Source organism: Triturus cristatus, chromosome 5_2 (assembly GCF_964204655.1).
Source record: "Triturus cristatus chromosome 5_2, aTriCri1.1, whole genome shotgun sequence".
NCBI lineage: Eukaryota > Metazoa > Chordata > Amphibia > Caudata > Salamandridae > Triturus > Triturus cristatus.
The window spans coordinates 756,213,652-756,227,495 of NC_140588.1; the positions used below are offsets into that span (position 1 = coordinate 756,213,652).

Below are 13,844 nucleotides of genomic sequence, written 5' to 3' on the forward strand. Positions count from 1 at the left end.
TGGCCCGTGACTGTGACAGGAGGACTTGATGAGCACTGCGGGGATTAGGGGAACTGATGGAAAGGCGTAGAGAAAGCTGCCTGACCAATGGATTGATAGGGAATTCCCCAGGGTTCCCGGTTGGTAGAAACTCGTCGCGAAGCTTTGGCATTTGCTGTTTTCTGCGGTGGCGAACAAGTAGACCTCCGGAGTACCCCATCTTTTTAAGACTTCGAGGACCACGTTGTCCTTTAAGACCCACACATGGTTTTCCTGGAAGAGCCTGATGAGAGAGTCACCCTGAGCATTCTGAAAACCTGGGAGGTGAGTTGCTGTTATGGTCAGGTTTCTGGTCAGAAGCCACTTACACATCGTCTGGGCTTCCCTAGATAATGGTCTGGATCTCGAGCCTCCCTGTTTGTTAAGGTAGAACACTGTTGTTGTATTGTTCGTCTGGACAAGGAGGGAGTTGGAGCGGAGTAATGGCTGAAAGGCTTTCAGCGCCAGATGAACTGCTTTTAGCTCTAGCAGATGGATGTGGGAAAAAGAATCTCTGCGTGACCGTTTGCCCTGATTTGAAGTTGGCCTGTGTGGGCTCCCCATCCTTGGAGAGAGGCATCCGTGACTATGGTCTGAACAGGATTGACGGGATAGCACCACCATTTGATGAACCAAAAGGAATGCTGAGACCATTGAATCTGGTCTTTCCAAACTCCTGTTTCCTGGTCCCATTGGTCATTCAGGCATTCCTGCAGGGGTCTCATGTGGAGGCGTGAATTCGGTGTGAGGAATATACAGGATGCGATCGAGCCAAGGTAAGAGGAGACCTTCTTCACGGTTGGGTGAGACATTGCCATGAGTGCCTGAGCCTTCCAAAGGATCGATAAGTGTCCCTCCTCCGAAGGCCACACGTTTTCCATGAGAGTATCGAAAGATGCTCCCAAATATTGCACTGTACAGGGATCAAGGTTTACTTCAGCTGGTTGACATGAAGTCTTAACCAAAGGAGAAGATCGGAGGACCACTTGAAGTGCAGTTGAGCCTCCTGAGATGTGAATGCCTTGATTAGATGAACACTTTCTGTTTTCTCAGATGGGCCGCTACCACCGCCATGCTTTTGGAGAAAGTCCTGGGTGCGGACTTCAGGCCAAATGGTACTTATAGTGGTTGTTCCCCACAGCAAACCTCAAGTACTTGCAATGCTTCCTTATGATGGGAATGTGTAAGTATGCGTCTTCAAGGTAGATTTCGCATAACCAATCCCCTCGATGTAGCTGAGGGTAAATTTGGTGCAATACTAGCATCCGGAACCTTTCTCTCCGAATCCACTTGTTGGCCGTCCTTAGGACGAGAATGGGCCTGAACTCGTTCTTGTTTTTTTTCTTGACAAGAAAGAACCTTGAGTTTAGTCCCATGCCTCATTGTAAAGGAGGAACGGGTTCCATCGCCTGTTTCTGTAAGAGAATGTTTGCCTTTAATTCTAATTGGTGCAGTTGGAATCTGGATGGTTTCAGAGGTATTGACGGTGAAGGGCTGATAAATCTGAGAGAATATCCATTGCGAACAATATTCAGCACCCAATTGTCTTGATTGATTTTTTGCCACTCTGCCAGGTAATGTTGGATGCTTCTCCCTACCGGAGCGGGTAACGGAAGAGGGGGAAGACAAGATTCAGGGTGTTGACCCTGCTGGCATCTTGCCTCCTTGAGCGGCCCTGATCGCACAAAGGGGTTTGAACCCTCTGTGTAGAATAGTGGCGTTGAAAAGGTCTGAAAGATTTACGCTGCTCCTTATGTCTTTCCCAGTAAACAGCTTTTAGTGTCTCCATTTCTGCCTTCATCCTGGTCATCTCCTCGTCTGTGTGAGTACCAAAAAGAGTTGTACCTGAAAACAGGAGATTCAGGATGAGCTGCTGTGATTCAGGTTTAAACGACATACGGCGCAGCCATGAGTGCACCTCTTTAAAGGTCGCAATATCATCAACTGGTGAAATCCACAGGGGAGGAGAATCCAACAGTGTAGGAAAACAACTCCCTGTGCTTGAAGAGGTGTCTCTTGTATGTCTGGAATGAGACCTTCCTCTGTGACGCTTACGATGTGAATGAGTAGAAAAGCATTGGAAGTCTTGATTCCACATCTGGTAGATGAGGTGGAAACTGCTGAGGAGGAAGCGTTGGAGAGGGACCGTTCCTAGATGGAGAATAGGTTGGGGAGTACTCCGAATGCAATATGTAAGTCAGCCTTCTCTTTTTCCGCTCCTCCTGAAGCCTTGGAGAAGTTGACAAAGTCCCTGAAGAAGATCCTTCCAGAGCCCTGGGTCTACGACGAACAGGTCGGAGCTGTACCTCCTCTCGACGACCTCGACCGGGACTGGCGCCTTTTTTCAGCCCTTCTCTGCTGGTGAGCTGCCCCAGAGGCTGAAGATAGAGTCCTGGTTGAGGACTGACCCTCTCCTCACTCTGAAGTCCCACCTGAAGACTGGGCCAGCTGTTTTCATCGCTCTTCTGCTCCTTGAAGTCAAAGCTTTTCTCTGTCACGCACAGTGTGCTTAGAGAAAGTTTTACAGATGGAACAGGAGTCAGGAACATGAGCAGCAGGCAGGCATAGTATACACAGTCTGTGAGGATCAGTCTTGGCCTTCTTCCTATCACAGTCTGGACACTTATCAAAAACAGATGGAATATTTGAGTGAAAACTGTAACCTTTCCTATCAGAAAAAGACAGAAAAACATAGAAAAAGACCACAAAACCAAAATTGTTAGAGCTCAATGCTCCGGGGTGCTGATAGCAGGAGCCGGAAAAAAGAACTGAAGTAACTGCCACTAGCTGTGCATGATGGGATACTGGTGGTCTCTGGATTCTTAAAGGCACAGCTTCTATTTTTAAGACTTATAATGGCAGCCTGTAGGACTGTTCTGTCCTCTCCTTTCATCTCTATCATGAAAAAAGGAGGTTTGTGGAGGGGATTCTTCTGTGTGTTAAACACTTCCAAAATGATACAAAATATAGGACACTGGCTCCCTTTTTTCACTTCAAGATGAAGATGCGGCCAGTGTAGACTATTTATTTAGGCTACATTATTGTCTCTCTAGCTCTTAAGTGTCTTTGCAGGCCTTCCTGAAGGGTGAAAAATACCACTTTCTAAGATATATCTAAAGAAGTGCTCCGGGGTCCCCACACATGGGCAGGACTATACATTGAAAGCCCCTAAGAGAGAACAAGTGCTTATATTGCGTTATACAATATTAGGCTTCAAAAAAAAACATGTTAAAATAAATGTTATAATGATCATGGCTCATCAATCTCATAAGGTTGACAAATGGGTTAGACTTTCCCAAGATATGAGACCATGACCCTTTGATTACACGTAGATTTCTGCAAAGATGCGTATTAACACAGTGACCTTTTGCTTTTAGTCAAATGCCTATTAGAATGTACGTTTTCAATTTTTCCTTAAGCATTTATCAAAAATATTTCACAAAACCCATTACATAATAAATACTCCACAGAGTACAAACCTGTTCAGACTGCCAAAGACCTCTCAATAATATTATTTGGTTGAAATGGGTCTGAGAACTGGGGTGGCCGCTAAATTTAAGTATCAGAGGAAAATGAATATTTGTCACTGTAGGAAAGTGCCTCTTTTAGACATGGTAAGCCCCCATTTTTTGCCTGGAAAATGATGTAATTTCGACTGAAATTGCACAAGGTCCCTGCTAATGGCCCCCTGTGCCAGAAGCTCTTTCCCTAAACTGTACCTTTTGCTTCCCAATTGGTACAATTTTAGTACCCCTTGTAAGTCCCTAGTAAATGGCACCCCTGGTACCTAAGGCATTGGCACTGAAGAGGGCCCTCCAAGGATAGCAGCAAGAATCGTGCCACCCTAGGGACCTCTCACCAAGGCCATGCACACTGCTATGCAGACTGCATGCCTTGGCACAGACAAAACCACACATTCCTGTGTGCCATGCACACAGACACTGGGTGGGATGTAGGTAAGACACCCCTCTAGCAGACCTAGCTCTAAGACAGGGCGCACTATATACCCTTTGAGGACATACCTGTATGAGCAGATATGACCCTGCAACATCCATGTCGATTCTGGGATATTGTAAGTGAGCAGGGAAGCCATGGTGAGTACATGGGCTGGGCACTCGTCATTACTAGTTTCCCAGCTACATGATGGCTTCACTGTATTATGGGATGCTTGGTACCAAACATCTTGCCTTCATAAACCTGCACTGATTCCAGTGTCAGATTTATTAAAAAATTGCAACACAGAGGACCTCTTAGAGGGGTCCCCTGAGCCTACCAACCCTTAGTGTGGTCACCGACTGATCTAAGCCAGCCTGTCATCACAAGACAGAGTTCTGACTTCATGGGGTGAGCGCCAGTACACTCAAAGGTCGAGAACAAAGCTTGTCCTGGGCAGAGGAGTTCCAGAGGCCCCAAAGCCCTTGCGACCTCTACCATCCCTTGAGAGCCCTCGGACTTTCCTTTCACAGATGGCCCCCTGGCTTTGTAGTGCCAGCTACAAAGCCCCCTTTTATTCGGTTTCCCAAGAAACCCGGGAAGCTCCAGAGAACTTGACCGTGGCATTTTAGACCTTGGCACTGAACCATCCAATTTCTACAAGGGTAACCACACAACAACTGTAGTGCATTGCTTTTTCCACTTGCCTTTTTCCTTCCCTAGAATGTTTTTTGTGCGTAATTGTTCATTTACTGTGCTTTATCGTATTGCGAAAAGTATTTACCTTGCACCCAAAGATCTTGAATGAATGAATGAATGAATGAATGAAAAGCAATTTATATCGCGCAAACTAAGCCCGAAGGCATCAAGGCGCCTACCAATATAATCAGAAACACAGAGGCCAGCTCACGGATATGCCATAACAAATAGCCAGGTCTTTAAAGCTTTCCTGAACAGGGGGACTGATGGTTGAGCTCTAATTTCCATGGGGAGAGCATTCCAAAGCTTGGGCGCTACATAGGAAAAAGACCTTCCTCCCCACCTAGTTCTCCTGAAACGAGGCACCAGTAGCAATTTCTTTTCAGAGGAGCGAAGACTTCTAGAGGGGACATAGGGAACTAAGAGATCCCTGATACCTCTCGCTCCTTGGCCCAATGTGGCCCCATATGTTAGACTAAGGATCTTAAAAGTGATCCTAGCCGAAATAGGGAGCCAATGTAGGCTCTTTCTAGCAGCAGTAGCCGAAGAGAGCCTCGAGGCGTCCGTCACAAATTTGGCAGCCGCATTCTGGACAGTTTGTAGTCGCTGCACCAGACCCTTGTCTAGACCAGAGTAAAGAGCATTGCAATAGTCAAGACGTGAGGACACCAAGGCTATCACAACTTGTTTGCGTGCAGAAGGAGCAAGATAATGTTTTATTTTTCTTAGGATTTTAATGATGCCCCAACAGGTCGACACTGTTCTATTTACCTGTAGGTTCATGGAGAGCGAAGGATCAATCAGGACACCCAGATTACGAGCTGAGTGAGTGGGGGTAGGACACAATCCCAAAGAGGGAGGCCACCACTCATCCGACCAAAGGTCACTCCCACCACCAAAGACAAGAACCTCCGTTTTTTCACCATTCAGCTTTAAGGAATTACAAATCATCCATTTAGAGACTGCCTCCATGCAGTTTCTAAAGCTGAGAGCAGAGGAATCGTCCGTGTGTGAGAGGGACACCAGGATCTGGGTATCGTCTGCATAGGAGACTACCTCCATCCCATAAGATCTTATTAGTTTGGCAAGTGAGGCCACATAGATATTAAAGAGGGTAGGACTAAGAGCCGAGCCCTGTGGGACCCCACATTGGACGGGCAGGGATGGAGATAGAAATTCGCCCAATTTGACCCTCTGTTCTCTCTGATCCAGAAAAGAAGCCAAAAGGCTCAAGGCCGATCCTTCCACCCCAATCTCCCTCAGACGGGCTGTCAAAGTCACAGGGGATAGGGTGTCGAAGGCTGCTGTAAGGTCTAATAGGACAAGAAAAGTAGTATGGCCCTGGTCCACCTCCATGTTATTTAACACAACTGTGAGAGCTGACTCTGTACTATGGGACCTCCGAAAGCCATGTTGAGCCGGATCGAATAGCTCATGCGCATCTACAAAAGCCATCAGATGTTCATTAAGATGGGTTTCGAGCATTTTGGCAGGTGCCGGAAGCAACGAGATGGGACGAAAGTTCTTCAGAGTTTCAGGATCAAGGGAGGGCTTTTTTAAAAGAGGCTTGACCACCGCCCTCTTCCACACTGCCGGGTAAACACCCTCATATATTGCCCTGTTCATAATATCAAGAAGAGGGGGCAGTAAAGCATCCCTACAATCCTTAAGAACTTTGAGAGGGCATGGGTCCAAAGGTGAGCCCGATCTGGTATTACTGAGCAACATATCCAGTTGGGTTATGTCAAGCGGAGGAAAGCTAGACAGACTAGCCTTAACAGTCCAATTCTCACTTTCAGCCCCCGAGATAGCAGGAGTGAAGGGGGGGGGGCAAAGAGGCCCTTTGCAGTTCCAGAGCGGAATAAATATCAGCAATTTTGGCGTGAAAGAACTGGGCAATCCTATCGCAGAGATCTTGAGAACTGACAGTAGGATTGGGAGTTTGCAAGGAACACAGGGAGTCAACAATTCGAAATAGGTCTCTGGGGGACGTAAGAGAGGTAGTTAGTTTAGCGAAGTAATCCTGCTTTTGTTTGATTACCTCCGCTTTATACCTTTTAAGAGAAAGTTTATGTTTTTCCCTTTCTGTAAAGTCCCAGCTCGCCCTCCACAGCCTCTCCTGTTTCCTACAGTCCTGCCTCAAACGTCTCAGGGGTTCAGTAAACCAGGGGGCCGATGGACTCTTTCTGTCCGAGTAGCGTAATGTGACGGGGGCCAAAGTATCATCTGCCCCACTCAAAAAGGAGTCAAATTCAAAGGCCACCAAGTTGACATCTCCAAGATTAGCAAGCTTACTATTGGGAATCAGCGGCGCCAGGGTCTCATTTGAAATCGCCCTAAGATTTAGTTTAGGTTCTCTTCTGCTATGGCTGAAGGACCTAGAGATGGCAGGGGGACCCTGAAACTCCAAAGGAACCGCCAGATGGTCGGACCAGACCAAAGGAATGGGTTGACCCGTCGAAACCCTAGGGTCGTTCGAAAAGACCCCATCCAGGATGTGACCCGCCCGATGAGTGGGCCATTTGATCAGTTGCTTAAAGCCACACGCGGACATAGAATCCAGAAGGGAGAGGGAATCCTTGGAATCTAAATTTTCCAAATGAAAATTGAAGTCCCCAAGGATCGTCATGTGTTCACAACCAAAATAAGGTTCTAAGATATTAAGCAGTTTCTGACTAAAGGCAGTTCTGGGTCAAGGGGGTCTATAAATCAAAATACCTGCGAAGGGAAGAGAAAGAGCAGAAGTAATCACAAAATGTAAGGCCTGAAAAGGATCTGAAGGAGCAGAAAGTGGAGTGGTACAGCAGGAATGGGAGACTTGATGTAAAATCCCCAGCCCACCCCCTCTGCGCCCCACACGATCTAGTCTTCCAAGAGCATAGCCTTCGGGGATGGCGTCGATAAGGTCCGGGCCGGAAGAGTCCGAAGCCCAGGTTTCTGTTAAAAATACCCAAGAGGGTTTTAAACTTGACACAAACTCATTAAAAGCTATATTATTTTTCACTAGTGATCTAACATTGATCAGAAGACCCCGCTCAATATTAGCCGTAGAGGGTGTTTTGAGCGTGGTAATGGAACTAGTAAGGGGGCCTGCCGCAGGTGGCAGCGAGCGCAATGGCAAATAACAATCACAGCCCGGGGAGTTCAAAAACGCTTCCGGGGCAAAAGAGTGATGACAATGTGAGCGAGGGGGTCTGAGAGCAACTAAATCTTTGTACGTATAGGAATGATATGTATATCTGATATTGCGAGAAGTGAGCAAGATTCTTGCCGGACCATCCTCCGGCACGTCCTTGGCGCGGACGAGCGCAGACGGGCTAGACTCTGGCGCGACTCCGGTTTAATGTTTATATGAAAAGAAGTGCTACTTTTCTAATTCGGTCTCGACTTCGCTCATTTATTGCCTTGGTGTTTACAACAAATGCTTAGCACTACCCTCTGATAAGCCTAACTGCTCGCCCACACTACCACAAACATAGAGGGTTAGTATTATCTACTTTTGCCTCTGTAAACCAATAAGGGTCTCTTCAACCTCGCTGCACAGTGTACCCCATTGTGGTGCACTATATAGAGAGGTGGGTTTCCTTCACTGGTGGATTAGCTGTGGGCTCTACGACTTTACGCTTGCTGAACCACTCTGACAAAGTGACCACACAAGAGAAGTAACAATTGCTTTTATTTAAATTGCATTTTTCAAATTTACTTTTTCGAAATTTTAACATCATTATTAGGGCCCTAGTTAGGTCCCTGTTAGTAGAACGGTTTTAAAAATCCAAATCTTACGTTAGTTAAGAAACCAGAGTTGTTAGATCTGTTCCTATCCAAAAAGGTTCCTAACTTAGTAAAAATAATGGTAATGGGTACTAGAACCAGTACTCCAGAGGATCTGGTACAGGTGGAGGAACTCAACTTCATACCTTACCTGTCCTTGTCAATAAGACAGCTTAGAGACTTGTGTAAAACCTATGACCGCAAGACTGGATCAAACCCTACCAAATCACAGCTCCAGGAGCTTTTGGAAGAGTATGACAAAGAGCATCCAGAGTATGACTGATCTTAAAGAACACAGACCATGAGAGGGATGACACAGCAGCCCAAGAAAGAGGAGCACTTCCAGATAAAGAGCTTGCTCCGGAAAGATTAGACAGGGCAGATATAGAAGCACAACTCCCAGCTATAGAAAAAGAGAGAAAAGAGTTGGGCCTAGGCCCCTTCTCTGGTGACCGCACAATGATAAATAGGGAGAAAATGATTATTCTGATCCTAAAATCCCCAAAGAGATTGTCCCAAAATTATTTCAGGGTGATGATATCACCAAGTGGTTCATTATCTTTGAGAGGGTCTGCCTTAGCAGACAAGGTCAACAGGAAACTTAGGAGTGCTATCCTGTGGAAAATGTTCTCAGGAAAGTGCAAGGATAGACACCCGACACTCAATGAGAAAGATGCTGAATCCTATGATCTCATGAAGGGTACCCTGATTGAGGCCTTTGGATTTACCACTGAAGAGTACAGAATCTGGTTCAGGGAGGCTAAAACAACCCAGAGCCAGACCTGAGTGAGATTTTGTTGACTACTCAGGAAAATCACTAGAAGGTTGGTTAGCTGGTAACAATGGGAGCAATATTTATTACCGTAGAAAGAGGTGGTAATTAAAATTATCTGAACTACTTAAGTAGCACAGTAAAAAATGTTTGCCGGTCATAAGTCCTGTGAGATGCACTAGGCAGCTTCAGGGACTGAGAGGATTATTGGGGGCTGCTGAAGCGGCCCATGTAGCTATGGGTGCAGTATTTGGCCACTAAGTTACGAGTGAATGGTAACGTGGCTAATGAAAACCCATTTCCAGAAATTCCACAAGTAAGCCTCGCTTTTCTAAAGTCTCAGCAAAAACAACAAGCAAACACTGCGGTGATCAAGAGACCATGACAGCAGCCACACCGTTTTTCCCATTATCAGATCCCCTCTTGCTCATGGGTACAGAACAGGCTGTAGGGGAGAGATCAGGCACACCTCAGTGAGAAATAAATAATAAAGGCATGGCACGCCACAAGTCAGCTTCAAAGCTGTTTAGTTCTATTTTGGATTCTGCAACTAAAGCTGCAAATACTGATGCATCAGCAGAGGCAGAGGTGAAGAAAGCTAAGGACAAAATGCAGGCTGACATGAAATCTGAGACCTATCCTTTGTTCCCAGTATCTGAACTACAGGAGAGCCATAAAGACATAACTTCTCTCATGGCAGCCCAAGATCCGGATTCGAGTAAAACTAACTACACCTCGAGTATCGGATATTACCACAAATTCAATAGCTACCAATCTTGCAACACCCACACCAATCTCTAAAGTTGGAGACCTCCAGCAAGGGGCAATAAGGAAGGCATTACCTCAGCAGGAGTCAGATAGTTTCCAGGCAACTTTACATGCAGATAGTGTGGGCAATAGAGACAAGAGCCTCTCTTCTACTGACTTGCTGTTACATAGAATTTTAGATGAAGTGAAATCAATAAAGGTCTCCCAGGCAGAAGCTAATAAACAGACAGAATCACAGTTGAATCTGATTAATTAGAATATGCTGAATTTAACAACACAAATTTCCGAGGTTGAACAGTGGGTTTCCGATATAGAAGATGCCAGACCAGAACAGGATTCCTCTATTTCTAAACTCCAAACCGAGTTGGTGGATTTAGAAATCAAAACCGATTACACTGAAAATAGGACATCTCGTACAAACCTGAGGTTCCCTTGGGATTCCTGAGGAACTGGAATATGGCCAAACTGTGGTCAGCCCCATCTCTGATCTTGTTAGAAAATATGTGTACCCAGCAGCAGAGTCTCGTGATCAGGATTGAACCATTAAAAGAGCTCATCGTGTACTGGCCGTTCCATCTTCTGGTGCCAAGTATCCTCGGACAGTAATTCTGAATTTAGGAGACTATCAGATTAAGTAGCAGATACTTACAAATGCCATCAATAATAAGGCTTTTCAGATCCATGGGGATTTCTCCTTTATGATTTTTTCCGATATGTCCGCTATGTCTGCCAGCCACAGAAAATAATTCAAGAGCTTAATTAGTCATTTCCAGCAGGCGGGGGCCCCTGCGGGCATTATATAGCAATCAAAACTCGAAGTCCTATTAAAGGGTCGGGCTCAAATTTGTCATTCAGTAGAAGAGGCACGCAACTTTTTGCAGTTAATTCTCCAGTCACGACAAAAAGGGGGCGGGGGGGGGGGGGCGGGGGACAGGGAAGGCAGTAGTGGATTTAACCCTTTGAGATAATTGGTAGATCATGGAATATAGAGAAAAAATGTTTTAAAAGAATTTGGTAAAGTTAAAGTCGAAGTAAGGGGGCGTGGCCAGCCATCATAGCCGTGAAGATGTGACTTCGCTCGGCTCCGTGGAAGAGCCCTGTGAGAGAGTGAATTTTGGCGTCCAATCCCGGGCAGATGACAATAAAAGAGCTGGACTTTTAAACTATAGAGACCACCCCTGGACAGCTATTGCAGGTGAGCGGGGGCCCGAAATGAGACTTAGAAAGAATATCGGGATCGCGGTCGCCTAGCCAAAATGCGGACGGAACCCATTTTATTTCCAAGCTGTTCACAGAGCAAAAACACTCTTCCACAGTGCAGCCTTATCTGGACTGCCATTTAAGTAGGATATGGCAAATGCTAGGCAAACAGTGCCCTCGGCCTGGTCGCCCCCACACCTCCCGCCTGCTCCTTACCTGCTGGGCCTCCTGCTGCCACCTGCCGCCTGAGCTACCACAGGGCCGCAGAGCGCCGCCCCAGCCGCCACAGGGCCGCCGAGCGCCGCCCCAGCCGCCACCGAGCCCCCAGGTTCCCGCCGCTTCCCACGAGACCCCGCCCCCCTGCCCGCCGATTGGGTCCCGCGCTCCCCGCCTCCCCGCAGACCCTCCCTCCCGGCTCCCCTCTTATGACGCCCCCAGAGCGACCGCGCAGCGGACGCGCGCAGCGGGAGCACCGAATGAGCGCCGAAGGTGCGCCAAAGGTAAGCCCGTCTACGCCCGTCCGCGCCTAGACCGCGCCCAGCGCCAGAACCCCTGGCCCCCGCAGAGGACACCCCACCCGCCGGACTTACGAGGCCGCCACCCTCAACGCACTCAACACCGGCCGAACCCCCGGGTGCTACCGAGCCACTCCGAGACGCACCCACGGACCCTTCAGCTGCCTCACCTGCAAGTTCACCTGTATCCGGACCTGCCCCACACCAGCACCCGCCAAGCCGAACACCAGCAGCAACCACCTCAAGTGCATCCTGCTCAACACCCGCTCCGTCCACAGACACGCCGTTCAACTCTGGAACCTCCTCGACACCACAGCTCCTGACGTTGCCTTCCTCACGGAAACCTGGATGAACGACTCCTCAGCGCCCGACATCGCCATCGCCATCCCCGAGGGCTACAAGATCATCCGGAGAGACCGCGACAACCAGACTGGAGGAGGCATCGCCATCATCCACAGGGACACCATCCGTATCTCGACCAACGCCGACAACACCCTGACAACCGCCGAACACCTGCACTTCCAGATCCACACCGACCCCAAGACCACCCTCAGAGGCACCCTGATCTACCGACCCCCGGGACCACGCACTCAATTCAGCGAAGACATCGCCGACTTCATCAGCCCGCACGCCCTCCCCTCTGCCGACTACATCCTCCTCGGGGACATCAACTTCCACCTGGAGAACAACAACGACCGCAACACCACCACCCTGCTTGACAACCTCGCCACCCTCGGTCTCAAGCAGCTGGTGACCACCCCCACCCACCTCGCCGGACACACACTCGACGCCGTCTTCTCGTCCAGCAAAGACATCTCCTTCAGCCACGCCACTGGACTCCACTGGACGGACCACAGCTGCATCCACTTCACCTTCAAAAGAACCACGGTCCACCACCACCAGCAACAGGCTGCACGAAGAAGCTGGAACAAGATCACAGCCGAACAACTCACCGCATCCCTGAGCCAGCACCCTCCCGCCAGCTCACCGAACCCCAGCCAAGCCGCCGACAACCTCACGAAATGGATCTCCACCTGCGCGGACGAGCTCGCCCCTCCGAGGACCCCGCCCAGCAGACCCGGAAGCAAGAAGGCCCCGTGGTTCACCGACGAACTCAAGAGCTTCAAGAAGAACTGCCGAGCCCTCGTGAAAGCCTGGAGAAGAGACCCAACGCCGGACAACATGACTACCCTCAAGCTCGCCACCCGAATGCACCATCAACTGATCCACGCCACCAAGAAAACAGCATTCAAGGACCGGCTGGACAACAACGCACACAACAGCAAGGAACTCTTCAACATCGTCAGAGAGCTCTCCAACCCAAACGCCGGAACCAACGACATCACCCCATCGCAAGACCTCTGCAACTCCCTCGCCTCCTACTTCCACAACAAGATCGCTGACATACACAACAGCTTTAGAACACAACCAACGCTCCCCACGACCAAACCAACGCCCCCCACCACCACCCTCAACGCCTGGACACCGATCAACCTCGAAGACACCATCAGCACGATGAACTCCATCCACTCCGGATCCCCAACCGACCCCTGCCCTCACCACATCTTCAACAAGGCCGACGCTGTCATCGCACCCCACCTGCGGGACATCATCAACACCTCCCTCGACACCGCCACCTTCCCTGAGAGCTGGAAGCACGCCGAACTCAGCGCTCTACTAAAGAAACCAACGGCGGACCCCACCGAACTCAAGAACTACCGCCCCATCTCGCTCCTCCCGTTTCCAGCCAGAGTCATCGAGAAGACCATCAACAAGCAACTGGCAGCCTTCCTCGAGACGACTGGTTCCCTCGACCCTTCCCAGTCAGGCTTCCGGGCCAACCACAGCACCGAGACCGCCCTCATCGCTGCCACCGACGACATCCGAACCCTGCTGGACAACGGAGAAACAGCGGCCCTCATCCTCCTGGACCTCTCCGCGGCATTCGACACTGTCTGCCACCGCACCCTAGTGCAGCGCCTCAGCAACGTCGGGATCGAGGAGAAGGCACTGGAATGGATCATCTCCTTCCTCACCGGAAGGACACAGAGAGTCCGCCTGCCCCCGTTCATATCAGAAGCCACGGAAGTCATCTGCGGCGTCCCTCAGGGCTCCTCGCTCAGCCCCACCCTCTTCAATGTCTACATGAGCCCCCTTGCGGCCATCGC

General features: G+C 49.1%; 1 protein-coding gene across 3 annotated transcripts in view; it reads right to left on the reverse strand.

Moving 5' to 3' along the window:
* LRCH2 (leucine rich repeats and calponin homology domain containing 2) overlaps window positions 1-13,844 on the reverse strand; it is a 1,103,616-nt gene that overhangs the window by 622,740 nt on the left and 467,032 nt on the right. The gene's annotated exons all lie outside the window — the stretch shown is intronic.